The sequence below is a fragment of the Orycteropus afer genome, unplaced genomic scaffold (genome assembly GCF_000298275.1).
Source record: "Orycteropus afer afer isolate SDZICR_OR568_19922 unplaced genomic scaffold, OryAfe1.0 scaffold00228, whole genome shotgun sequence".
In the NCBI taxonomy this organism is placed as follows: domain Eukaryota; kingdom Metazoa; phylum Chordata; class Mammalia; order Tubulidentata; family Orycteropodidae; genus Orycteropus; species Orycteropus afer.
Window position 1 is genome coordinate 4,276,612 of NW_006921815.1, and position 6,779 is coordinate 4,283,390.

A 6,779-nucleotide genomic window follows, 5' to 3' on the forward strand; every position below is an offset into this window, starting at 1 on the left:
TTTTTTTTTTTTTTTTATAATAATGGATTCATACATTACTCATCTTTCTGCAATTGACTTATTTCACTCAGCATAATGTCATCCAGGTTCATCCACATTCTGAGATGATTTGCGTATCCCTCATTGTTCTCTAATGTAGCATAGTATTCCATTGTGTGTATGTATCATAATCTGGTTATCCACTCATGGGCATTTAGGTTGTTTCTATCTCTTTGCTATAGTGAATTGTGCTGTGATGAACATAGGTGTACATATGTCTGTTCATGTGCTATCTCTTACCTCTTTAGGATGTATTCCTAGTAATGGAATTGTTGAGTCAAATGGTATTTCTATTTTCAGTTTTAAGGAAATGGCATATCATATGCCACAATGGTTGTACCATTTTACAATCCCACCAGCAGCGCACAAGAGTTTCAATCTCTGCGCAGCCTCATCAGCATTTGTTATTTTCTGACCTATCGAACTTTGCCATAATTGCTGGGGTGAGATGATGTCTCATCATTGTTTTGATTTGCATCTCTGTAATCACTAATGACTTTGAGCAATTTCTCATGTTTGTTGGTCACCAGTATATCATTTTTGGTGAAGTGTCTGTTCAAGGCTTTTGTTCATTTGTGAATTGGGTTGTTTGTCTTTTTGGTGTTGAGGTGTTGAAGTGTTCTATCAGTTTTGGAGATAAGTCCTTTATCAGATATGTCATAGGCAAATGTTTTCTCTCAATCTGTAGGTTCTCTTTTAACCCTTTTGATGAAGTCTTTTGATGCACATAAGAATTTAATTTTTTAAAGGTCCAAGTCATCTAGCTTCTCTTCTACCTCCTGTACATTCTGGGTTATGCTTGATAGTCTATTTGTGCCATAAATTAGGTCTTCCAGATTTGCTCCTATTTTATCTTTGATTAATTTTATAGCTTTGGGTTTTACATTTTAAGTCTTCGATCCAGCTTGAGTTTGTTTTTGTGTATGGGGTGAGATATGGGTGTTGCTTCATTTTTCTGCAGGTGGATATCCACTTTTGCCAGCACCATTTGTTATAGAGGCTGTCTCTTCCCCATTTAAAGGGTTTTGGACCTTCATCAAATATCAGTTGTCCATAGATGAATGGGTCTATATCTAAATTTTCAATTCTGTTCCATTGGTATGTCTGTCTATCATTGTACCAATGCCATGCTGTTTTGACTACTGTGGCTGTATAGTAGTTCTTAAGATCCAGGAGTGTGAGACCTTACACTTTGTTCTCCTTCTTCAGAAGTGTTCTGCTTATCCAAAGTCTCTTTCCTTTCCAAATGAAGTTAGTAATTATTTTTTCCATGTCCTTAAAAAAAATTGTTAGAATCTGGATTGGGATTGCTTTACATCTGTAGATTGCTTTAGGTAGTATTGACATTTTCACAATATTTGGTCTACCTATCCATGAACAAGGTAGGTTCTTCCATTTATATAGGCCTCTTGTTGTCTCTTGGAGCAGTGTTTTATAGTTTTCTTTGTACAGGTATTTTGTGGCTCTGGTCAGGTTTATTAATAGATATTTTATCTTTTTAGTAGCCATTTAGTAGCTATTATAAATGGGGGAGCTCTGGTAGCGTAGTGGCTAAGGCACTTGACTGCTAACCAGAAGGCCAGTGGTTCAAACCCACCAGCCACTCCCTGGAAGGAAGATGGGGCAATCTACTTCCGTAGTGATACTGCCTTGGAAACCCAAGGAGGGGTCGCTATGGGTCAGGTCTGACTCAACAGCACATAACAACAACAACAACAACAATTGTAAATGGTATTGTTTCCTTTATTTCTTTATCAGAGGACTCTTTGTTGGTGTAGAGGAATCCAACTGATTTTTGTATGTTGACCTTGTATCTTGCCACTTTGCTGAAACTCTCTATTAGTTCCAGTAGTTTCTTTATTGAGTCTCTTGGGTTTTCTATGTCCAGGATGCATTTTTTGTTTTTGTATCACTTCTTTCTTTTTTCTTGTTCTTGTATCATTTCTAATTTTTAAAATTTATATTGTCAATTTGTTCTTGCCTTGTTTTCCTAAATTGTTCTCGAGTTTTCTCTGTGTTTTCTGTGATTTTGTCAGTTTTCCTTGATCTTGCCAGTGTTTTCCTTGATCTGTCTCTCAATTCATTGAACATACCCAAATATAATTCTTTTGAAGTCCTTATCAGGGAGTTCCAATGCAGCTTCTTCCTCAGGGATGTTTTCTGGGTTTGTATCCTGCTCCCTTTTTTTCCTACTATTTTATCTTGCTTCTTTGTGTATGCTGCGAGGATGTGCTGTCTTCAAGACATTGTGGTTGTGCTTTAATTATGTTTAATATGTGAAAGAGAATGAGATTGTGTGCAAAATCTCAGTTATCTGTTCATAAGACACAGTTGAGGGTCAGTTGATCTGGTACTGGTTGCTGTCTATCATTGTCAAGTTGGTGAGAAAGCAAGTAATGGCCCTCACTCAATGTGTGGGGTTGCAGGAGGTGCAGGTATGGTTGGGTTATGTTGGAATACTTTGTATTTTCCACTATATTTGACAAAATAAGTAAATAATTCACCAACGTGAGGAAAATGAAACCAAGAAAAAAAAAAAAAAAAAAACTCAAACTGCATAAACAAACATGAACAATTGGAAAAAAATAAGAAAATTTTCAAAATATATATAAAGAAAGACAGAAAAAAAGATGAGAAAAAGAATAAAAAAAGAACCCACAGTATCTGGGGAAAGAGGAATGAAAGAAAACAGCAGGAGGAAAAAAATAGTTTTTTAAAACAAATGGGAAAACTGCAAAAAGACAAAAAATGAATGGGAATAAACAAAAGAAAGGGAACTAGAAAAAGGGAAGAGGGAAAAAAATGAAAAAAAAAAAAAGATAAGAAAACAGGATCAGAAAAAAAAAAAGGATGAAAGAGGAAGATAAAGAAAATAATAATAATAATAAAAAAAATCTAAAACAAAAATGTGGACAGTGGGGAGTGACATCCAGATTCTGTCAGATTACAGACCAGGATGGAATTTCTGCTGATCAAGAAGGTGTGTGGCAGTGGGGGATGGCCACACCTGTGTTCACCAAGAGTGTGTGAGGTATAAGAGTAATAAGGGGAATATTACACCTTTCCAGTCGTCAGCCTTCTGTGCAGCTGCCTATGCTGTCCTCAGAAAGTGGAGCCCACTCTTATGTTTCCATCCAGGAAGACTGCCATTTAGAAATATTCAAAATGGTTGTGCCCACCATTTGTTGGTATTCAAAATGTCTGTGCTCAAGACAGTCCACAGGTCTGTTTGTCTCCTTCACTGTTTTACTTTCTGGTTGTCAGGCACCAATGCAGTCCCTTCCCGTGTAGTCATTAGTGAGGGGAGCGATTCTTAAGTTGCTACTGGGATATAATCAAAGTGGCTTTGCCCTAAGGATAGACAGCAGTCTTCAGCTCCATTTGTCTCCTTACTCACAGTTTTCATTCAGTGTCTTCTACTAGTTGGTATTTAATCCCCTTCTTTATCCTTGTCTGCAAAGCTCAGGATTCCAAGATCATCATTTATATTGGTTTCAACTGGTTTCTTATTGCTTTGTTGAAGAGGATCTATGTAACTTGTCTACCTACTCTGCCATCTTTCTAGAACTCTCAAGGCATCAACCTGTTTTGTTTTTTATTTTGAAGTTATGTTTCTGTGAACATGAAGTTTATCATTATTGAGTATTTATTATATAATAATTCTCTCAGTAGCTGATGTCTGTTTCCTCTTAAATGTGTATTGTTTTTGACACTAATATGCACAATATTTCTCATTTTCACATCTCCCATGTTATGAATATGCAATTGCTGGGCATAACATATGTTGTATTCCTATCTCAGACACTAGCCAAGTCCATGGAACCCTCATAATTTCAAATCCTCAGTTTTTTTGTTTATTGGGGTTATTTTTAATTTTATTTATTTATTTTTAATACAAAAGTGAGGAGAATGCTTCTTCCTCCCCTGATTGTATTGCACCTTTTAACAGAGAAGTAAAACAGGGATTGGTTTCCCTTGTGATGACAAACAGAGACCCTGAGTATTTTCTGTTCTAAGTGATTGTGTCTTTTCTTATAAAACAGACAAAAATTCTATAAAAACAATTCAGGGGTAAGGAGCTAAAACCATTATTTCATCAGTATCATGCCTTTGAAGACATATATCAGCTTTAATAGATTTTTTAAGGGAATTGTTTGGAAGAACCACCAAAGTGTTTTCCACAGTGAATGTACAATTCTACATTATCATCAGCAATGTAGAAAGGCTTAAATTTCTCCACATCTTCATTAACACTTGTTTTCCTTAAAAAAATAAAATAATAGTTATCCTTTAGGTGAAAGTATCTTCTCATTGTATCTTTGATTGACATTTCCCTAATGATTAGTGATGTTGAGCATCTTTTCATGTGCTTGTTGGGATTTTGTACATATTCTGTGGAAAAAAATTCTGTAAGTCATATGCCCATTTTTTAATTGAGTTCTTTTTTTTTCTTTTTAATTTTAATTATGTTTAACTCGATACATTCTTGACACCTAAACAGATTTTGAAGGATTTTTTTTTCATTTTTTCTCGTTGTTGAGTTTAAGAGTCCTTTATGTATTTTAGATACTAGACATATAATTTTCAAATACTTTTCACATTCTGTATTTTATCTTTTCACTTTTTTGCTAATCACCTTTGATAAACATAGAATTATCATATGATTCAGCAATTCTATCCCTAGGTGTATGAAAAAAGTACTTGAAAATAGATATTTGAAAACAAAATTTTCTACATGAATGTTCATAGGAACACTATTTACAATATCTAAAAAGTAGAAGCAACACAGATATCCATCAGTATATGGATAAGTATATAGTGGTTTATACATTTAAAACTACATGCCATTGAGTTGCTTCTGACTCATGGCAATTCCTCATGCATCAGCATAGAACTGTGTTTCACAAGGTTTTTGGTAGCTAATTTTTTGGGAAGTACATCACCAGACCCTACAATGATATGGTCTAAAGACAATCATAAAAGGAATGAAGTACTGATACATGCTACAATATTGATGAACCTTGAACACATTATGCTAAGTGGGGGAAAAAAAGACAAAAAGGTCACATATTGCATGAATCCATTTATATGAAATATCCATTCAAGGTCAAGCCATACAAACAGAAAGCAGATTGATTGTTGCCAGGAACTAATGGATGGAGGGTATAAGGAACTTCTTAACAGGCATTAGGTTCTATTTTGGAGTGATCATAATACTTTGGAACTAGATAATGGTGGTAGTAATAAAACATTTTTAATATACTAAATGCCATTAGATTACTTACTTTAAAATAGTTAATTTATGTTATATGAATTTAACCTCAATCATTTTTTTTTTTAAATAAGTGTTTAATTAAAGCTTCATTGGCTCTTAAACAGATTTTGAAAAAAAATTAAACAGGATTCAAAATGGAGTCTCACCAGTGAGCAGCATGCTTTTTCCCTCTGGCATCTAAAGAATTGGAAAATTAGGCACAAGAGTTTGAACTAGGAACTTTGGTGCTCTGAACAGCTCACTGAATCAGAGTGCACCAAACACAGAAGAGCAGAATTAGAGGAAAGGCACAGGGAGATTATTTAAGAAAGAGCTACTGGTGGAGGATGGACGGGCACCTGAGAGAGGCATTGGAAACTTTCCTGGGGCAGTCACTGTCTGCCAGGTGAGGGTGGCCACCTGAGAGCCCCGAGCCAAGAAGGAAGACACCTTATAATAGCATAACAGCAACCACTCTAATATTCCAGCAGGCAGTGGCAGAGATCTGCCTCCAGCAACTGATTTTGTCAGTAATTTGGGTCATCTAGCTTCAGACAGGCACGGGCACCACTGCTGAGATTCGGTGGAGAACTCATTGCTGTTACAGGAAGGCAAGCTGTCTTCCTTCCCAGCGGGCCACAGAATGGACTGGGGTCAGACTGGGAGACATTGTGCTTTCCTTTGTCACAGAAATCAGGACTGCAGGTCACTAGCATGTACTCCTCTGACTCCAACACAGCTGAAATTGTATGCATCTTTGGCACCACAGGTGGGCAGTATTACAGACAAACTCCAGAGCTGGCCATTAGCGGTCTGGCAGGATTGAGTCAGCAATGTGGGCAGACGGGGCAGGAAAAGCAAAGAAACCGCAGTCCCGAGAATTTTGCCTTAGAGCTGTTCTTTGGTGTGGTGGGACCGTGGAGGCAGGGACTTTGAGTGCCTAAAATTGGCAGAAAGTTGTGACATCCTAACAATAGAAATCTTCCCTGAGGTTGAGCTGAGGTCTTGCAAATAAATACGACATTAACAATAGCCTGTTCAAAGCCCTAGAAACCGACCCTAGCCACACCAAGCTTTCCTTCTTCTGCTCCCACTTTCTCCACCAATAACTTCACTCATTCAACAGAAGAAACCATATTCAGCCAATTACCATAAAACCTCCCACTTCAAACTCTAAACCCTCTTTATAAAAAACAGAAACACTTATGCCCACTACACAGAGTGATTGCACCATCACAAAGAAAACAGCAGAGTGACCCAACACACCTGAATCAATAATAAAATAAAACACACCAGCTTCACCTTTTCAAAATATTAAACCATAAAACCAAGACAAAACAAATCAACATGTAACCAGCAGCTAGAGACAACCTAAAGAGACAGTGCTCTACCAGATTCCAGGGACTTAAGAAGAGGTTCTGCTTTCCAGTAACTCCAAAAACTCTCTGGACCTGCACTGCATGATGGATAAAGGTCCTAGTTTACA